This window comes from Plecotus auritus (assembly GCF_963455305.1).
Source record: "Plecotus auritus genome assembly, chromosome: 6".
Taxonomy (NCBI): Eukaryota; Metazoa; Chordata; class Mammalia; order Chiroptera; family Vespertilionidae; genus Plecotus; species Plecotus auritus.
In genome coordinates, this window is record NC_137773.1 from 57,563,908 (window position 1) to 57,585,799 (window position 21,892).

At 41.0% G+C, this 21,892-nt stretch overlaps 1 protein-coding gene across 5 annotated transcripts in view; it reads right to left on the reverse strand.

The window, feature by feature from the left end:
- NR3C2 (nuclear receptor subfamily 3 group C member 2) overlaps positions 1-21,892 on the reverse strand; it is a 304,628-nt gene that overhangs the window by 271,525 nt on the left and 11,211 nt on the right. The gene's annotated exons all lie outside the window — the stretch shown is intronic.

The following is a 21,892-nucleotide window of genomic DNA, read 5'->3' on the forward strand; positions in this document are numbered from 1 at the left end:
TAAAGCAATTAAACTGCCATGAACCAAGTCTAAATGCATCACCACACTTAAGAGTTCAAAACTGTCAGATGTTTCCCAATGGTAAGATTTCATTCCAAAATGTGAAGTATATGCATATACTTTTATACGTAGGATTAAAATATGGGCAGGGAGTACACCTGACATTCTTGCCTCAGACTGCCTCTGCAAAGACAGGGAAGGGATCCAAACAGGACTTAAACTTCATCTGCAATAGTGTGCTCTCCAATTAAGAGAAAGATCTGAAACAAACGACCAACTAACTTGTGTTAGCTCTGGGTGGCAAAACAGGGATATTATTATTGTCTTTAGTCACTTAACTTAAATAATAATAAACAAAGGGACAAATAAGGCATCACGTGGAAGTGCCTCACTCCAGTGTAGATGATTTGGCTTCTGGTTCAGCTTCCCGGGAGGTAACTGTAACCTACCTTGATAGTCATTCTACTCTCAACTTCATGCCTTTTTTGAAAGATACACCCAAATACGATAACCAGTGGATAAAACTTAAATACATTAAGGTCAGAGGATAATCTGTCATATACACTGGTGTTAAAAACATAAATTCTGAAAGGAAGTTCACATATAAATTATTTTCCCTTTAATTTGCCTAATGGAAATTTAGTTTTTACTGTAAAGAAATACTACTTAGCAATAACAGCTAAGTAATTATAGATCTAGAGAAGTCGCTATTTCCATGGTTATCAGAGCTTCAAAGAATAGAATATCTAGTCAGCAGACCAATTTCAAACCATGACATTATTACAATAGTAGGTGTTTTAAAACAGTAAGAATTATATAGTATATATAAAAGCCAATCGTTAAAATATTTTGCAACTGATTAGCCTACAAAGTTTCCAATCACTCACCTGATACCAATTAATAAAGAAAACTTTTCCTAACTATTCAAATATAATTTTTCTATATTATTATGTTAAAAGATCATTATATGAGAACAGCACAGCTTTACACAAATGGAAAGGAAAAGAAAACTCCAAAGACTGTCTACCTAATGTAAGTACCTGAAAGAACCCTTCTTACACAAGTATAGGAACCCAAGGAGCCAGGTCTCCGGCCCGATAAAACTGGGCCCCATGGTGGAACAAGGGGAATGACCATTAGAGTAGAGGAGAAATACATGGGAGGATAATGGATTTTTAATGCAATATTTTATTTGGTCCTAATAGCTCTTATGTTCCTTTATTAGCTATGGAAATAAACTATATTATGAAAAACCTGCTTTATTCATCATGCTTGCTTATTCAGATAATTATAAACATAACAATTTACTCTCAAGTAGTTGTAATGGATGTTACAACAAATGGTTCCACAATCTTAAAGAATTCAGAAGCAGGCAAAACCTGCAAGAAACAGACCAACACTCCGAGGGGTGGGTGTGTGCAGGGCCTCCCTCCTCTCTTCCTCCGCCATCTTCCTCCTGCACCCACCCAGGTGTTCTAAGGCTGGTCTGGAGAGAAAGGCAAACATACTCCTCAAACACAGATCATAAGGAAACAAAATGCCCATGATCCCAGAATTCTTTACTTCTCTGGGAAAATGGCAGTGTCACCAGGAGGCAAAGATGTTCTTGTTCTTACATATGACAAATTTATCTTACTCCCAAATGAAATCATTACTGGTGCTGTTTCAATAATGTCTTGTTGCAGAATTAGTACATTCTCAGTGTGGAAAATTTGATAAATACAAGAAAGAAACATTAACTAAGCAATAATTCAAAATTAGTATTCAGAGATAACCTCTACTGACTTGAGGCATTTCCTTCCATGGAAATACAGAAATACACACATTTTCTTCCTCTGAGAATGAAATACACACACATAAATATGCATACACAAATTCTGTAAATACAGTTATACGTATATCTATATATATATACATATAGAAAAGCCTAAGCGACCATTACGACCAAACGACTGAATGACAAGAACGACAGGTCAACCAGTCACTATGACGCGCACTGACCACCAGGGGGAAGACGCTCAATGCAGGAGCTGCCCGCTGGTGGTCAGTGCACTCCCACAGCCAACCTCCCATGGCTGGCTGGTGGCATCGGCATCTGGTGTCTGTTCCTTCTGTGCCCAGCCCAGTGACCGTTGGCTCCTCTCCTGACCCCGCCAGGGTCTTCGGGCCCCCAGGTGGGACGGGAAACCAAGGATGGGTGGCAGCAGACGCAGCCCCTTTCCCAGGGGGGCCAAGGACCAGCTCCCTCCTCAGGGCCGGCGGCCAACCTCCCACACCCTGTTTCTCTCCCCTGGCCGGCAGGCCCTGATCAGCCCACTGCCCACCTACCATGGTGGCAGTGAGGAAAAGAAGAGGGGGGGAGGCATGGTGGTGGGGCGCCAGCATACCATGTCCGTTTCTTCGGCGCCCAGCCCAGCGACCATCATCTCCTCTCCCGACACCATCGGGGCCTTCGGGCCCTAGGCTGGAACAGCGAAATGGGGGTAGGTGGTGGTTACATAGCCCCTTTCCCAAGTGGTGCAAGGGCCGGCTTCTTCCTTGGGGCCTGCGGCCAACTCCCGGCCCTGTTCCTCCCCCCGGCCTGCAGTCCCCAAATCAGCCCGCAGTCCCTCCCCGTTTCTCCCTCTGGCTGGCAGGACCCGATCAGCCCAGCCCTGATTGGCCCTGATCACCAACCAAGCCTAGGGACCCCAACTGTGCACAAATTCATGCACTGGGCCTCTAGTCCTATATAATAATGAGCTAATATGCTAATTGTCATGACACCATCATGCCGCAACAACCGTTTATCAGGAGGCTGCGTGCACAGCGGGGTGGAGCCACTACGTTGCTCCGGAGATGGGGCAGAAGTGGAGCAACCACATTGCTCCAGAAGCGTGGAGGCGCCTGGAGGAGGCAGGACCATACATGGTTCAGATACTTGTGAAAATAATATGCTGATATGGGGTGAGAGCCTGTAGCGCCCCCCTCACCAGTCCTTCGCCACCCACCACTCACACTCAGAGCACCCCGCTGCCCACCTGCCAGGGGAAGGAGCACAGTGCGTGCGCTGCCAGGAAGTGGCACTCGAAACTCTGCAGCAGGTGCGAGGCTTCCACGCTCTCCTCTGGCGCCATGACGGGGCGGAGCTGCTACATTGCTCCGGAGATGGGGCGGAAGTGGGGAGGGGCCCGGAGGAGGCAGGACCAGCCCGAGGTGACTCACGGGACTGAGGGTGGGGCTTGAAGCAGCCAGAGAAGGCCGCAGGGGTTGGGGGCAGGGCCAGGCACACTCAAGCTCTGGGTGGAGAGGTTAGGGAATCAAAGCAGGGTGGCGGGCGGGTGGGCGGGGCTGTGCGATTTCGCATGCTGGGCCTCTAGTGTATATATAATGTTAAACAAAAAAAATTAAATTTTAATGATTTCCCATGTTATTAAATTTTCTCCATAAAAAAATGCATAAATAACACATTAATGGTAAATTTACCAGGATTTGGCTTATCCCCAATTCACTGGAAAAATTATTTTTTTTGTGTTATGCCAAAATAAACACCATTATACACAAATTTTTGTCCACATGTAAAATAACTTCCTCATGATATAGTCCTAGAAACTGGACCTTTTGAGGCTCAGAAAGGCAATGATAATTAATAATAACAATAATAAAGCAAGCATACTTATGTAGGGCTACTACAGGCCAAATACTCTTCTAAGCACTTTATATATCTTAACTCAATGAGTCCTCTTAACAATTCTATTTAGTAAATTCTAGTGTCGTCTCCATTTCACCTGTGCAAAAACTGAGGCACAGAGAGGTTAAGTAACTTGCCCAAAGTCACGCAGCTAATGAGCGGTAAAGCTGAGATTCATATAAGACCATCTCGCTGTAGAGTTCATGCACTGGAATTACATAGCACACTACTGATGGCACATGCTGACAAACTGTCTCTCTTTTACTAGTATAATCCCCCATTGATATCTTTCAGCAGTATCCATCTACCTATCTTTTGTTCTCTTCTCTGAAAAATCAACAGGTGAAAAATGCTGTCTAATTGTTGCTTTGATTTCTAGCACGCTATGTACTAGTGTGGCTAAACAGCTCAGAAGTTCTCACACCCCATCTATATTTGCTTTTCTATATTCTTTGTATTTGCTTTTCTATGTTCATGTTATTTGCCTGTTGTTGTTTTTTTCCCACCCCTATTGGAAGTCTTCGTGATTTTCTCATTGATTTGTATTAGCTGTTCATATTATGTAGAGATAATCAACGTAATCACCATTTCCCCTATCTTGCCTTAAATTTATTTGGCATACAGGCTTTTTAAATTTTTATATAATTATAATCGAAACTTTGAGTTTATGTATGTGTGCTTTCTTCCACTGCTCTAGTCTTATAAACTACTTCTCTATTCAGGAGTCAGATTATGTGTTCAACTAAATGTTTTTCTAGATTGAGTTTCTCTTGAAGCCATCTGGAAATTATCTGGTGTATGGTGTTGGCATTAAATCTTAAATATAGTGCAACTGTAAGGACTTGATATTATAGATAGTTATATAATATGTTTTTATCCTCATGTAGTTTTTAGACGAGAGGGCAACATATGCTGACTTATTACAACAGAATTACTCAATCTGAGGAGAAGTAATAATCTAAGACTTCTATTCTGGTAACAGCCACATCAAAACATCTCAAACATGAAAATTATTCTTATCTTTAAAAACTCTAAGACTGAAAGCTGCCGTGGGCCTTCCCTGAACAGTAATTCTAGCCCAACGTTTAACAATAATAGAAAGTCACTGGATTTTTCATAGCCAAACTAAATCCCTAACAGGGTTCCTTTTGGGCTGTTTTTTTTTCTGCCGTCCAAAGAAGACAGTGACTCTATATTTTTTATCATCAGCTTAATAGTGCTTACATTTGAATAGTATTATTACAGTTAGTGATTTTAACTGTATGGAGGAGGAGAGAGAGAGACATTTTTACTCACTGTTTAGGCTTTCCGTAACTAGAGTACCATACAATACCATACAACAGGGCATGATCCTGTGCACCAAGTAATTTATTCATAAAAATAATGACAGAGATGTTGTGAATTATTTCCTTTTAAACCGGAAACACAGAACAGGTTCCTGGTTTCCATAATACAACCATTCACTCATTTACATTCTAATGTTTTCTCAAGTGGGAGAAGAAGTGGGAGTTAAAAACCATCACAGTATATTACTGTGAAGCCTACTTTACCTATGCTACAGCCCATAATAAACAACTCTTAGTGAATAGTATTTTGATGACAAGTATTAAATTTTATGAATACTACCAAAACAAAAAGCTGTGCTATTTGCCTTACTGCTCCCACACACATACCCACACAATGCTTTTAAACCAAATTTGCCATGGAGTATGTGATAGATGCAAATATTAAGTTTCATTTGTATTGCTCTAAAAGAAATGAGAATCACTAAACTGTCTTCAGTATAATATCTCTGTTTTAGAAATTTTGAGAAGAACAGAGTTCCCAATTAAGGATCTCATGAGGGCACAAAGAATTGCAAGGATTTCCTCTCTCTAAAATAATGTTAGTTTTGTGGTTGAATTTATTAAATCAGCATTGCTAATTTCTGTCACAATGGAATCTCTTAGATCATACTTTCATATGGTTAATAATTTACCCAGGTAGCTCCTACTCCTCTATGTTAATTCTAGGTGAAAGTAATCTATATATAAAAGGCTAAGTGACCAATTGTCTATCCGTCTGACCATCCATCCAACCGACCAGCCAGTACATATGACACGCACTGGCAATTTAAAAATAAATGTTGATTCGCACATGCACGATACATACAAAGCTCTCATTGGTGCCAATCACATGCGTGTGCACAAATCTGTGCACAGGGCCACTAGTAATAAATATCAACAATAATAAGAATTAAGATTTTCATTGAACACTCACTATATGCCAGCATTTTACAATAGCCATAGAAGGTAAGGATGATAATTGTCACTATTATAAAGATGTGGAAACTCTTAGAGAGGTCAGGCAACTTGCCCAGGGTCATACAATAAGCAAGTGGAAGTGTGACCCCAAAGCTGACCTTCCTCTCAATCACTATTCTCCTTTATGTTTATTTATTATATTATCTCCAATTTACCAACATTACTCTAACTTTCAATTATATCCTTCCTATAAGATGCTATCTCTGTCAATATCTTAGAGCTTACTGATCCTCATCTTTTTCAATTTATCAGATATCAACTAATCAGATCAACTGAAATCTCTGGACTGTTTCTATGAGACACAGAGCATCATCCCCTATTTCATGGGATTCTTTTTGCCCAGATAGCCATCTTGAATAAATATTTACCACATTGCAAGATGATGTGACCAAATGTATAACCTAGCACTACTGTTGAACAAACTATTCAAATTGCACTTTCAACTATAAATGTTCTATTGCAATTGATTACTATGATCCTCTTTATGCAGTTATGTAGTTATCCTATATAATAAAAGCCTAATATGCAAATGGACCAAAAAGCGGAACAACCAATGGAACAACCGTTCACTATGTCATGCACTGACCACCAGGGGGCAGACACTCAACGCAGTAGCTGCTCCCAGCTTGCAGGCCCCGACTGCCAGTGGCAGCAGGGGGTGGGGCTGGCAAACGGGCGGTGCCAGGCCAGCCAAGGTGGGTGCCAGTGGGGGCCCCCTGAGCGCCCTACCAGTCACTCCACAAGTCAGCCCTGATCACCGGCCAGGCCTAGGGACTCTCCCCGTGCACAAATTTCATGCACCAGGGCTCTAGTATTTTAATAATGACGAAGAGGAGTGGTTATTAACCTGGAGTCCATGGGTTCATGAGAAGGTCCATCAATTTTCTGAAGTCATATGCAAAAAATCTTGTGTAAGTATGTATGTGTCTTGTACTGGTGAGCAGCTATATAAGTTCATTTTGTTAGTAATCCTCCTACAGTAAGAAAATATCTTTGTACCAAGAATGGCAAAAGCTTTCAAAAAACAGGCCAAAGAAAATACTTTATCTGACACTTCTTAGGTGCTCCTAGGTGGACAAGGAAAAACATGTGATCTAGGGACACATTAATTGGGTCAATTCAATGTGCCTTTTAGAGTTATAGTAATGCCAGTTTCCCTACATATCATAGAATGAGACTGAATCTGCAGTGTACTGTTCTTGGAACACAATCTGTCTACTACTAAAGTTTCTCATCATTACAGCATCTGTAAATGCACTCCACAAAATAGACTAGCAGATCTTCCTTCCCTCTGGGAAAAAAAAAGGCTGCATTAACCTTTTCCAACTATTAATTTTCCATCCTCCTCAAATTGTCAATATTACTAGGTAGAGTTTACTTCAATGACAGTAAAGTTCTTATTAAGGACAATGCTTAGAGAATCAAGCATTGTGGTTAATTTTTCTGTTTATATAAAGGACTAGAGGCCTAGTGCACAAAAATTCGTGCACTGGGCGGGAGGGGGGTCCCTCAGCCCAGCCTGCCCCCTCTCACAGTCTGGGAGCCCTCAGGGGATGTCCTCTGTGGGAGGCGACCGGGCTGATCAGGAGAAGGCACCGTCCCCCACCCCCTGCTGCTGCTGCCACTGCTGGCCGCCGCAGCTGCCAAGGTGTTTTCATCAACACAGACTCCAGTTCCTTCACCACGAAAAAAATGACAACTTTCTTTAGGCATTTTCAAGATGTTTCTTTCATAGGATATGACCTCCCTTCCCTTCTCTTCCCTTCCCTTCCCTTCCCTTCCTTTCCCTTCCCTCCCTCCCTTCCTTCCTCTCTCCCTTCCTCCCTTCCTCCCTTCCTATCTCCTTCCTTCCTTCCTCTCTCCCTTCCTCCCTTCCTCTCTCCCTTCCTCCCTTCCTCTCTCCCTTCCTCCCTTCCTCTCTCCCTTCCTCCCTCCCTCTCTCCCTTCCTTCCTGTCTCCTTCCTTCCTTCCTTCCTTCCTTCCTTCCTTCCTTCCTTCCTTCCTTCCTTCCTTCCTTCTTCTCACCTGAGGATATTTTTCCATTGATTTTTAGAGAGCGTGGAAGAGAGAGGGAAACACAGAGAGAAACATCAGTGTGAGAGGGACACTTTGATTGGTTGTCTCCTGCATGAGCCCTGACCTGGGCCCCAGTCAGGGAGGAGCCTGCAACCTAGGTACATGCCCTTGATGAGAATCGAACCCGGACTCTGCAGTCCGAAGGCCAAGGCTCTATCCACTGAAACAAACCAGCTAGGGCAGAATATGACATTTCTTAGCCCCTCCAGCAGTGGACCTTCGTTTTTTCCCCCAGGAGTGAGGTGGAAAAACCCTAGATCACCTTCTTGGATTCTTATTACCCAAGTAACCAAGAACACTGTGAGTGGCATACCGGGAGCTTAGCCAATGAGCGGTCAGAAAAGTGTTTCCTCTGCAGCTCACGCGCAGAGGCAGAACTGCCAGTGCGCTGTGGCGGGCAGGCCCTCTGCTCTCTGGGCCACAGCCTGCACCATACATAGCTTGCCTCACCGCGCACGCAGCCCCCTCCCACCCCCCAGCGCGTGCAGCCTACTCCCGAGTGGTTGTGACATTACAGCGTCCCAGACAATATTAACTACATAATCAGTTTTTGAAACTACTAGTAGAGTACAGTGTTCTTAGTCCACAGGGTTGGGTGAGGCCAAAGAGCCCCCACCCCACATGCACACATGTACACACACGCATCATCTCTACTCAAGTGAACATGACACCCACATCAGACCAGTCAGAATCTATGTTTCTTTCATGGGGTTCAATAACTAATGAAAATGCAAGCCCAAAGTAATACTGACTACAGCTCCAGGAACCAAAGTTGAACAGAAAGAGAAAAGCTCCAATAGACAGAGACAAAGAAATTTATGACACTATCATTTGAAACCTAGGATCTAGCCAAGCCTGAGGTTTACCCCTTGAACTTCTCCCATTTTGTGAGCCAAGAGATTCTGTTTTGTTTAATCCGGCAAGATATGGTTTTCTGTGCTGTTTACAAACCAAGAGTTCTGACTAATCACACTCAATTCACTTATGGCCATCATGTTATTTTATTAATGAAAGTAATAATTAATTTCTAAGTATCCCCTCCCCATGTTCTCAAAACCTTATTTGGTACATCCAGAAAAACAATGTGATCTTGGCTGTATCTAGATTAGGTATCCTAAATGATGAAAAATTTCTAATCCTTGCTCTGACCACATATTCAGGATTGTGCTTTGACAGAATCAAGAGCTTAATAAATGCTTGTTGAATAAAAGCCAGTATTGAACATAGTGTGTATATGAGATTGTACTTATTAGAAGTGTCAAAGTTAAGTATGCAATGGTCTCTGCTTAGAAGGGCTCACACCCTGGACTTTCAGCATAACTGGGTATATTTTATTTTGTGCCAAGTTTCATCAATGCAAGGCACTCCCATTTTTATTAGGATTAAGTGCTATTTTTATTGTGATTATATACATATATATTACATAATATTTACTATTTTAACCATTTTTAAGTGTACAATTAAGTGGCATTAAGTGCAGTCACACTGATGTTCAACCATCACCACCATCCATCTCTAGAACTTTCTCAGATTAAGTGTTTTAATGCGCAATGTTTTTTTGTGATAGATTCCAGGGAGTTGAGTAAATAGAATTGGTATTTCATTTAGTTATTTATAGGTAGCCGTGCATTCCTCTTATAGCGCTCCATATTTTCTGTCTTATCATAGTGCATCTCTGTCCTCTCTTGAACCAAGGCCCAGGGAAGGACACCCCCTCTTTTAAAATCAAGCAATGGAAACATCATAGTCTGACAAGCAAACTTCTATCATTCTTCACTGATTAAGGACCTTGAATAACTCCGAGTAGCATGCTCACCGTGCTACAAGAGACCAACTGTGCACAGATTCTGACATATTCGTGAAAACTTAATCATTTTCCCCATTAAGTAAAACACTGTTTTTTTAAAAAATAAAAATTTAAAAAAAACTTGTTATAATGTCTATCATCCTTAAAACACTCATAATACTCTATTTGATTATTTCTACTAGGGTCATATTAGCAAGAATTAAAATTTTTAAAGAAAAAAATTTTTTTCATCCGTGTTATGAAATCACTCAGGCTAGGCCATATTCACAGATTTCTATTCTTTACTTCTTACATTCTATGGTATTGGTAATAAATCCATCCTTTAAAAATGGCACAGTTCATGTAAGTATACTCTATTATAAAGTAGCTTTGGCTTTTAAAATGAACATTAGCTCAAAAACAGGGGGATACTGCTAACGGACATTGAAGAGCCACCTGGAGCTAAATATTTCAGAAGTCATACAAATATAAGAGCTATCAGCTTTAGATTTTCCTCATGAGAGGTTGCTGTGTTTATAATTCCGCCTTCCCCTACTCTAAGCATCTGTCAATTTCTTCATTTTTTTTTAAACACAGTACTCAAGAGGGGGGGAAGGTGATGTTTTCACCTGAATCATAGCAACCAAGGCCAGAATACAGGGTCCATGGCCAAAAAATTATCGTATTTCTACCACATATAGAAAACTCAAAATGCTTCTAGAAGTCCCAAAAGAATACATCAATGTACACTTGACCTCAACTGGGTCTGAAAATAAGGGAGAAATTAAGGACAAAACACTTTGAATTGTAGGACCATAAATTCTTCTCTCATATCTTCACGTTTCTAAGAATGAAGGCCTCTCTGAACATAATCTCCATTTAAAAAATACAGTGAGAATCGAAATGGAGTAAATTAAAGAGTGTCTGCTCCCATTACATCTCAAAACTCCCAATTTTACACATGGAATCTCTTCTCAAACTTATCAGAAAAAGTACGTTTTAGGTAACTACCAACTGTACATGCGATGGAAGAAAATTAGCTCCATTCCACTTTTGGGAAGAGCATGGTGAAGTGAAACACCATTTACTGGAAGACAATAAATGGGCTTCCAAACGAGCCGAGATTCTATCTCCTCTTTGGGGATGCATATCAGAATTCCGTATGCCATTATCTGTAATTCATTTCCATAATCTTTCACCAGTTTGCTTTCCAACTTTGTCAAACCAGGACTTGATTCTTCCTGTTTCCATTTCCCCAGGGGGTATTTTTTTCCAAAGTCTAATAAAAAGTTCTATTTTAGTATCAAAATTACCAGGCTTTAACTTAACCCAAATAACAAAATGATCTCACTTCTCTTAGAGTCATAATTATGCTTATATTTTCTCCTTCTTACTATGAAACTGCATTTTTCTTCTCTCCAACTCCTTGGCAATCTACTTTTTGTGGGCTGTTAACACACACGACTTAGTGGAATAGTGGAAAAGGAACAGGCTTTGGGTCAGATAATCTGGCATTCAATTATTTACTTCTTAAAAATGTCTATAATATCTACCCCTTGCCCACCACTCCAACCACTCTGGCCCTCACCCTCCCCATCCGAATTACCCATATGATAGCTCAGCTGCTTTTTTTTTTGTTGGTCACTATTTCCAATCTCCCTCACCAGGCTGACCTTTCTAGCCTTTTATGTTATTCCTTGGTTTTAAAAATACATAGTTAATGTGTGTGTGTGTGTGTGTGTGTGTGTGTGTGTGTGTGTGTGTGTGTGTGTGTGTGTGTTTTGGGGAAGCTGCACACAAAGCATTTATTTGGAGAAGGACAGGGAGGTTGCCCAAGCTACAGACTACTTCAGTTTAAGGCTGAAAGACCCTCTCCATTTCTAGGAAACTTCTCAGCTCAATGGAATCTAGCAGGGAATCCAGCTCGGGAAGGGTTGGAGATGGGAAGCTGTTTGGGGTAGCCAAACACTTATTAGCATTCACAGATTTCTATAATGTAGTTTTCCCCGACTACCAATAAGCCCCTCCACCCTGACTTAGTTTGTCCTCTGTCCAGACACTTGGCCTGTGTTATTACTTATTCCTATAATACCTCTCTACTGCTGACTAAACACCACCAATCCTCAAATGTCAGTGGAAATCTCACCTCCTACATCAGTGGTCGGCAAATTGCGTTTCGCGAGCCACATGCGGCTCTTTGGCCCCTTGAATGTGGCTCTTCCACAAAATACCACGTGCGGGCATGCACGTACAGTGCGAATGAAACTTCATGGCCCATGCGCAGAAATTGGGTTTCAGCTCTCAAAAGAAATTTCAATCGTTGTACTGTTGATATTTAGCTCTGTTGACTCATGAGTTTGCCGACCACTGACCTACACCTACCTAGTCACCCCAGATACATACCCACTCCCATGTCCCTCTGCTAACTCATTCATTCATTCATTCATTCATTCATTCATTCAGAATTTATTGAACATCAACAGTGTACCTGGCCCTGTTTTAGGGATGGCAAATGTATACTGGCCAACAGGACAGATAAGGTCCCTACCCTCAGGAAGTTTACATTCTAATTAGGAGAGATGAGTAAACCCACGTGATTTCGGATAGGCCTGTGCTATGAAGACAACAAAAGTGTTAGAAGGTTGGAGTGTAGTCACTTGAAATATCATGGTTAAGGAAGACCTCTTTGAGAGAGTGACATGTAAGTTAATCATAAGGGACAACAAGGGGCAAGAAACCAAAATATGGAGGCAGACTTCTTAGCAGGGGGAACAGTATGTACAGAGGCCCCAGAAGAAAGGAAGGCATGGTTCATCTGAGCCATAGAAAGGTCAGTGTGGGGAATGAGCCAGGAAGAAACAGGTACTAAATAAGGTGGGCAGGGGCCTGGTGAGTGAGTGCTTTACAGACCCTCAGGTACTCCACTCGATGCTGCTTGCAGTGAGAAGCAGCCAGAGGGCTTTCTATCAGCCACATAATCTGATGTATGTTGTTAAAGGGTCCATGTGGCTGTCTGTTTCTTTAGGGCATTCAGTTTTCTTCTCTAACTTGAGTATTTGTTCCTTCACTTACATGAGCTACATGGCCTTAGGCAAATCACATATGTCCTTTCTGATCTTCGATTCCCATATCTGATACTTGGACACTAGCTGCCATCAACTGCTTACACGTATTGGCTCAGTCTGGCAGTAAATATCTAACTCTAAGGCTAACTGCAGTCTCATTTCTATTCTCACCTTCCCAGAACACTGTCCCCACAAATATCTTCCCACGCTCTGACATCTTCCATGCCAGTTTCAGCATTGGTCCATTGCCCTCTTCACATCTTCCCTGTCCAACAGAACCCTGACTCAGATCCTGCTGTTTCCCCTGCTACCACCTCTTCCCACAACCCCTTTCTCTTTACCACCAAATACATGCCTCCCGAGAGCAAACACTGCACCCACAGCTCCAAGTCTCACCTCTTCATTGCCAACTGACTCCTTAGCCAAGCACAGTCTGATGCCTGTTCCCACCACTGGACAGAATTCTATCTTGAAAATCATTAGTACCCATCTGTCACGAATGATTCCGTCTCACTCCTTGTCTTTCCAGCCCTATCATCAGGTTTGGAATCACCACCTCTTCCTGGAAGGAAAGGTTAACAGAATAGACAAAAGGGAAGGATTTTACTCCCAGGACTGTTAATAACTTCTTTGTAGAATACAGGAACAGGCAAGTAATCTCTCTGGGCCTTAGTTTCAGTACCTGTACCCACAGAGTGCTGGACTTAGAGCATTAGAGCTCTTCTAATTTGGAAGTTATTCTTCCCTATGGCATCCATGACTGGGCACTGTCTTGATTTGTTAAACAACTCGCTCTCTCCTCTATTTGGATGTATTGCTCATCTTCCAAATTCCTAGAAAAATGCACTTTAAAATGTACTTTGGTCACTATGCACATTCTCTGCCTGGGCAGCAGTACCCACATTGGCCCCCTAAAAAGAGGCCTCTCATGCTTCCAGATTAACATTCCTACCTATACGGAGAATCCTTCCAATCACAGACATTCTAGAACTTAGAAGAATTCATGCAACCAAGGGAAATCATCACTTCTCCAAACCTCCTCTTCTTGATTTCTGCATAGCTCTTAATTGTTCACCATTATCCATGATAAGCAAGCTCATAATATGTGATTTTTCCACTAATTTTCCATATACTTCACTCTCCACTTCTACTCAAATACAAACTCCTGTCCTTTCTCAACAATTTAGTCCTAAAGCCATTAAGGCAAGACACAGCAAAATGGATATCCACAGTGGGAGGTTTCCAGCTGTGGTGGCCCATAGTGGGGCATGAAGCCCAAGGGTGGCTCTGATGCCAGATGTGGAGAGTGCGAATCAGAGCAGAGGCAGTGTCATCCATGTGTTCGCATGGTCTAGTCCAGGGGTGGGCAAACTTTTTGACTCGAGGGCCACAATGGGTTCTTAAACTGGACCAGAGGGCCGGAACAAAAGCATGGATGGAGTGTTTGTGTGAACTAATATAAATTCAAAGTAAAGGAGCGGAGGGGAGAGCAAGAGAACCGGATAGAACAGCCGGATCCGGCCCGCGGGCCGTAGTTTGCCCATGGCTGGTCTAGTCACTAGACTAGAGGTATCAACCCAAGTAGGGAGAGGACAGTCTAGCAGGGACAGTCGGTGCCTGAGTAGGGTACGAAGGGCATCCTTTGGGGAAGTGTGGCCCTGTGACCCAGAATTCGGAGTTAGACCTCAATCCCAGACAGCAGAGCATCTGGAGATGGGCCTTACGCAAGAAAGTGTTCAGGCAAGGATGGGAACATGGCAAAAGGATACAGAAAGCAGCGTGAATGGGTTGCCACTGGCTAAATCAGAACAATGTGAACATCAAAAATGAGGACAGTGACTAACTATAACCAAGCTATAAAAAGGTAAGAAACAACGATGCCATGCAGACGTAAGTTAGTAAATCAATCAACCAAGTTTGATGAAGAATGGGATGTTTATACAGTTTTAAAGTACCTCTTCCCCAAATATCTCCTTAATTGCCAAGGGGAAAGAGGAACTTCACTGTGGAGAAGGCTGGCAGACAGCATCTGAATCAGGTGATCCACGTGGACAGGTAATGGTGCAAAGGGAAATCGCTTATTACCTAGCAAGAAGCAATGAGAAGAATGCAGCATCACTGCTGTAACATGCCTGCCAAAACGGCATCACCTGAATTTAGTCATGAGGAAACATGCGATAAACCCAAATGAAGGGACTTTCTAGTAAATAACCAGCCTTTAATCTTTGAAAAGTGTTGTCAAGTCATGAAATTGTCCCAGACTGAAGGACACTAAAGAGACATGAAAAGTAAGCACAAGATGCAATTCTGAACTAGATCCTTCAGCTAGCAAAGACTTTATTGGGACAACTGGCACAACCAGAATGGTGACTATGAAGTACATGTTAATTTCTTGACTTTGATGGTTTTATTGTGGTTATGTGGGAGAATGTCCTTGTTTCTTTTTAATAGACTTTCAACTTTTCTGTGTGTGATTGTTAAAGTTTTTATACAAAATTCACTCCTACAAAGGCTTCTTCTGTACTGTCTCATGTCTGTCTCCTTTTTCCATTACCCCCAACATCCTGCTCCAGAGAAGCAGGTTCCTATCCGCTTGGGCTGTTGCCATAACTTCTTAACAAGGCTCTTTCTGCTCACATCCATCCCACCACCACTGCCTAATTAAGGTTTTTCCGAAGTGCACTTCAGCTCATGCAACTTCCCGTTCCAACATTCCAATAGCTCCTCATTATCTACCAAATCAAGTACAAATTTCTTAGTGTGACTTTCAAGTTCCACTCTCCCAGGCTTTCTTCCCCCAACCTCCTCCATCACAACCAATCACACAGCACAGCTGGACCACACAGTGTTTTCTGCCCATCTCCAGGGTTCTGCTCAAATAACTCCCTCCACCAGGAAGTGCCCACCCCCAGCTCCTGCCAATTGCTCAAGACTAAGCATAAACACCAAGTTTGACCACCACTGCTCCCCATGCCCCATTTTCTAAGACTTGCCTAGATAATCTTTGCCTGTCAGAATACCCAAAGTTGATTTCGCCAAATACAAACGTCATTCTGTTTTAGATGGCAATTTTTGTGTATTTGTTTCAACAACTCCTAATATGCAGGGTGGAGCAAAAGTAGGCTTACAGTTGTGAGTATGTAAAACAAAGAGTTTATTCTTGTATTATTATTAATTATTATTTTCCATAGGAACAACTGTAAACCCACTTTTGCTCCACCCTGTATAAGGTGAGGTTTCATACCAATGAAGTATTCATCATTAATAAACTAAAGTTATAGCCACGGTTATGAAATCACACCCCCAGTTATTATCTCACACTCTCTTGCTAGGTATTAACTTTTTAAATATTCAAATTACCTTTTGTCACCTTTCCTTCCTGAGACTAGAGTTTTCTATTTCTTGCATAAAGTACAAGCAATTTCTACCTTTTTTCTACATAAAATTTTGCTCTTGGCCATACCACTAATTATCAAAAATCCAGAGCTTTACATCTTGGCCATATCAATATTTATTATAAATCCAGAGGTTTACTTATATGCAATTACATGTTAGCTTCATCATTACATTATAAAATAAAACTCTTACAACTGAAAACAAAGCCTATGCTTGACAAGTTTAGAACTAGAAATTCTAAAGTTTAAGATGAAGACATTACCCATTTAACATGCTTATATCTCCTGGACTTCCATTAATAAATATTGGAAAGTAGTCCACAAAAATATACAATTTAATGGCTATATTTAAACATAATCCAAGAGCCAATATTTTCATCTTGATTTGACTTTAGTAAATAAAATGATACATTACTTAGCCACAGAGCTGAAATTTTATCAGTAGATGAGTGATATGAACCTAAAGCAATAGTTGAAAACCTGGGGGGAGCGGAGTATTATTTCAGAGAAAAAAATTAATGTCATCAAAGCATTAGAGGAAGTGAAGTGTTACTCCTAAATTGTGGTGATCAATATGACTCTGCCATTACTCTAAACATAACAAAAATAGAAAAGGTCAGACACACCCAGAACTTCGATATTGCAAAAGACATCAAATCAATAAAAAGTAAATCTCCAGGTCCTCTTTTCAGTGTGTCACCAGGATGAAAACTGCCTGAAGTTGAATACTTTTGAGTTGATTTAACTGAAACCATTACTTTTATCAACTTTTTAATGTACGAAGTAAACAGTTCAAAATATTTAGATCACAAAAGGTGGACATCCTATCTAATAAAAGAGTAATATGCAAATTGACCGTACCTCTGCTACACCCACAAGCCACGCCCACAAGCCAATCAGGAGTATGAAAATTAACCCAACCAAGATGGCTGTGGCCACAAAGAGAGCAGGAGGCTTGGGTTTCCCCGGCAATGGAGGAAGCCAAGCTCTCCACACACCCTGGTGGGCCCAGGCCTCCACTCAAGGCTACAGAGTTTCAATTATAGAAGATAAATAAATCCCAACAAAAATGGCGGCAGCCACGGAGTTGGAGAGAGCAGGAGGCTTGAGTTGCCCCTGGCGATGGAGGAAGCCAAGTTTCGCAGCCCTGGCCTGCCTGCCTTGGCCTCCGTTTAAGGTTACAAAGTTTCAATTACAGAAGATAAATAAAACCCAACAAAAATGGCTGCGGCCACAGAGCAAGCAGGAGGCTTGGCTCCGCTCAAGGCTACAAAGTTTCAATTGTAGAAGATAAATAAATCCCAGATACCAGGACCTCTGCTTGGGTTGCCAGGGGGCGTGGCCGGCCTGCAAACGACCACAGGCCCCTGGCCCAGGCTGCCCCATGCCCCAAGGGAACCCCCACCCTGATCCAGGACACCCTTCAGGGAAAACCAGCCGGCCCCCACCTGTGCACCAGGCCTCTATCCTATCTAATAAAAGAATAATATGCAAATTGACCATCACTCCAACACACAAGATGGCTGCCCCCATGTGGTCAAAGATGACTGACCCCATGTGGACACAAGATGGCCACCACAAGATGGCCAGCAGGGGAGGGCAGTTGTGGGCGATCAGGCCAGCAGGGGAGGGCAGTTGGGAGGGACCAGGCCTGCAAGGGAGGGCAGTTGGGGGTGACCAGGCCTGCAGGGGAGGGCAGTTAGGGGCAATCAGGCTGGCAGGGGAGCAGTTAGGCATCAATCAGGCTGGCAGGGGAGTGGTTAGGGGGTGATCAGGCTGGCAGGCAGAAGTGGTTAGGGGCAATCAGGAAGGCAGGAAGGCAAGCAGTTGGGAGCCAGCAGTCCTGGATTGTGAGAGGAATGTCCGACTGCCCGTTTCAGCCTGATCCTACCGGGATCGGGTCTAAACGGGCAATCGGACATCCCTTGAGGAGTCCCAGATTGGAGAGGGTGCAGGCTGGGCTGAGAGACACCCCCTCCCCCCCCATGCACAAATTTCGTGCACCGGGCCTCTAGTATAAACCTAGGATACTTGTGATGTTAAAAGCAAAATGCATAAAAGCACATTATACATAGTCATTTATGGATTAAAAAACACTAAAATTTGTTGTTTTTTTAATAAAAGTATCACCACTCTTACCAGAAATACCTCAGATGAATGAAAGTAAATGAATCATCAGGAGAAGCAAGTCTCATTTGAAGATCATTTCTAATAATATTTAGAATACTAACCTGGAAGAATTCTAGGTACACTAGCAACTTCAAAATCAAAATATTATGAGACAAATAATAAGAAAAGGAAAATTCCATCTTTTCATTTCCAAATGACCTAAGTAATCCTTAATAGATTTATTTGGTTATAGTAAGCACCAATAATCAATCAATCTCTCCCTCCACCCCAAACCCATCAACCTTTCATCCTTCTCATTACAAAGAGATAGTTACAGCTCAAGGTTTACTCAGAAGGTTTACTAAGAGACATGACAATCTCTGTAACAAGCTTCTTGAATTCTGCAGGTTTGGGTTTATTATAGAAAGGGAATTTCAAAAAACTCTAGGGACATTTGAGAAATAAACAATAATTGTAGGTTATTTACTAAATTGTTTCATTCTATCATGAAAAAATGCAGCATATATTAAGATAAATACCTGACTGCTTGTCTTGAAACCTACCGAAATATGCCCTTTGAAATAGTGAACTTTATATTCAAAAGTCTAAGTCTATGTTAGCACTGTTTTATGATGCTATCAAAGTGACTACCCCATCACCATAAACACCCAATATTATGTCCACCGAAAAACCTGTTTCCAAAGGAATGATGTAAATTAAAAGGATAAGAAGTTCAAATTTTGCAAAAAAGAAAGATCTGATTTTAAAAATCCTGCTTTTCAAAGTACAATGATAGGTCATGCCTACTGGCTTTTAGTTTTAAATGGTAAGTGATTTTTCTATCCGGACTACCCTGGAAACTGCAGAACTAGACTTGTGATTGAAACATACTTGAAACTACATTAGCAAACGTGTTAAGGGGCGCAGACCCTTAGAGAGCATCTAGTTCAAGTCATTCTCTTTAAAATACAGAAACTGAGGCTGGGAGACCTCATGACTCACTCAAGGTTAGTTTTGTTGTGTCCAAGCTGGCCGGGGAACGCCAATCTACATGACACAGCGAGGTCAGTGTCCACCCTGGGCTTTACATTCAGCTTTTGCCATAATTTGCTTTACAATGTGGCACTCAGACATCCGTTGGAAATTATTAACAGACAGATGACTTTTGTCACCACTCTTACAGAATGCCCAGAGCCTGCAAAGTGCAACACACACTTCTCAGACATTACTCTTTTTTGTCAGCTTGAAAATTTAATCTGGATTAGAATCATTTTTCTTATTTGAATAGGGCACTCCTTCCTTGGCATAACAGCCAATAAGGCTAACACAAATAAAGTAATATCTTTCTTTTTTGTTAACAATCACTGGGTGTACACAGCAGCAGAGACAAGTGATTTTCAACTTCTGGAACTCAAGACACATTTCCCCTCCTAAAATGTATTGAGGATACCAAAGAGCTTCGGTTCCTATGAATTATATCCATTTACCATGATTAGAAATTATAGCTAATGTTTACTTTAAATCATTTGAAAATAAGTCATTACATGTTAACAAATACATTGTATGTGGTGATGTGATGTTTTGGCTCAAATATATATATAAAGAAACTCTGGCCCAACACAGATATGTTGTTGGAAAAAGGCCTTTTTTAATTGTCTTTTCAGATGAGTGTAGATATGATTCTTTGACACTACATTGAAAATTGACAGTAAGTAGTTTCTTAAAAGTGAGTTGCAATGTGGAATCTGAAAGCATGGATATCCCTGAACTTTTCTTACACTATTTTGTTAAAATTCATTGGTCTATCTTCCATTTTCAATGGGTCTTTTATGGATGCATAACTTTTGACCTCATGAAACTCCTGAGGTCTCAGGAACCTCAAACTGTATTTTGAGATCTACTAGAAAACAATTTAATACAGTTCAACTAAAAGATAAAGAACGCTATAACACCTACAGCAGTTACTGCCTTGATCCTTTATAACCTTTAATTCATTAATTTACTCAACATTCTCTAGAATGGGGTATCATCATTATATATTAAGAAATGGGCAAAAATATTGGATTTTGGTCCAAAAGACACAAAATAATGAAGCTTGGATGAGGTTAAATTAAATATTATAACATAGACTAAATTCTAGAAAAATATTTAAATTTCCTCTGATCTTTGAGCCTTTATGCTAAGAATGATCAAAACAAACAGATTTGGATAATATTCACCAGGAAAAAAAACTATAAAGAATTAGTCATCTATAAGAGACTTCAAATAACAGTAGAGCTTTGATATTAATATTTTTGGAAAACATTCACTAGCACACAATACCAGCATATATGTAAATGAATACCCTCTGACTATACTAACACATATAGAGAGAATTTTAGAATACTCAAACCGACACCAGATAACACCTCCAGCGCCCACAAATGCAGGGTAAGTTCCAAGTCACTGATTCACAGTAATATGTTTCAGGCTAGGTCATCAGGAGGTGCTTCATGAGTCAACTAAAAAAGCATAAATAGAAATGCAGTAGCAAAAGTCTGGTGCCCAATCATAAGTTTTTTAATCAGAGTAGAGCTTACTCATAAGAATTATCAATAAATACTCTTTAACTATGTACATAACATTCTTTAAAATTTTTGTCGAATTTCATATCATGAAAAAGAAAACTGAAAAAAAAAGGAAACTAAAGATTGTGAAGACACTTAAGATTTAATTAAATTAACAGTCATAGCTAAAATGTATAGAAGGTATGCTACAAACCAGGTGATATTCAAAGGGCTTCTCATAAATTACATCTATTTAATTGCCTTTTTTCAGATAAGAAAACTACAGCCCAGAGAGGTAAAGAGAGGTGCACAGGAACATGAAGCAATTAGGCGGCACAGCTGGGATTTCAACCAGGGCAGCCCTGCTCTTAACTACCAGGCTACATTCCCTCAGACTAACTCACTGAAAATAACATCGCTTACCTAAATATCTACATTATGTACCAAATTTCCTTACGTAAATCAGAGCACTAGCAGAACACGGGCTGAGTTTGGTTCTGATGAAAGCTAGGCTATCTACTGTCCCCTGTTAAAATTTGAATTTAAGAGAGAGGCGGCACTAAAATGTAAGAATGTATCTTTTATGGAATGTTTGCTTCCATAAAAGCAAGAGGAGTCAGGTTTTAGACAATGATGAGAAAAAGAATGCACAAATTAAAGTTTTCGCTCTTGGTTTGGAAAAACACAAAAAACAAAACAGAAGGACAGAGACGTAGGAACACACATATAACCTATAGCCTGGTCATATTACCCACAAAATTAATCATTTAGGAAAATATCCATATATTCCTAGACGCCAAAGGAACGAACTATATCTAATAACTCTGTTCTTTATATGTCCAATAAAGAAATCATTTATTACAACCATGTAATAAAAATAGTACTGAAGCAAAGTCCAAAGCAAGCATTCATTATATAACTTAGAACCACCCTTTAGTCATA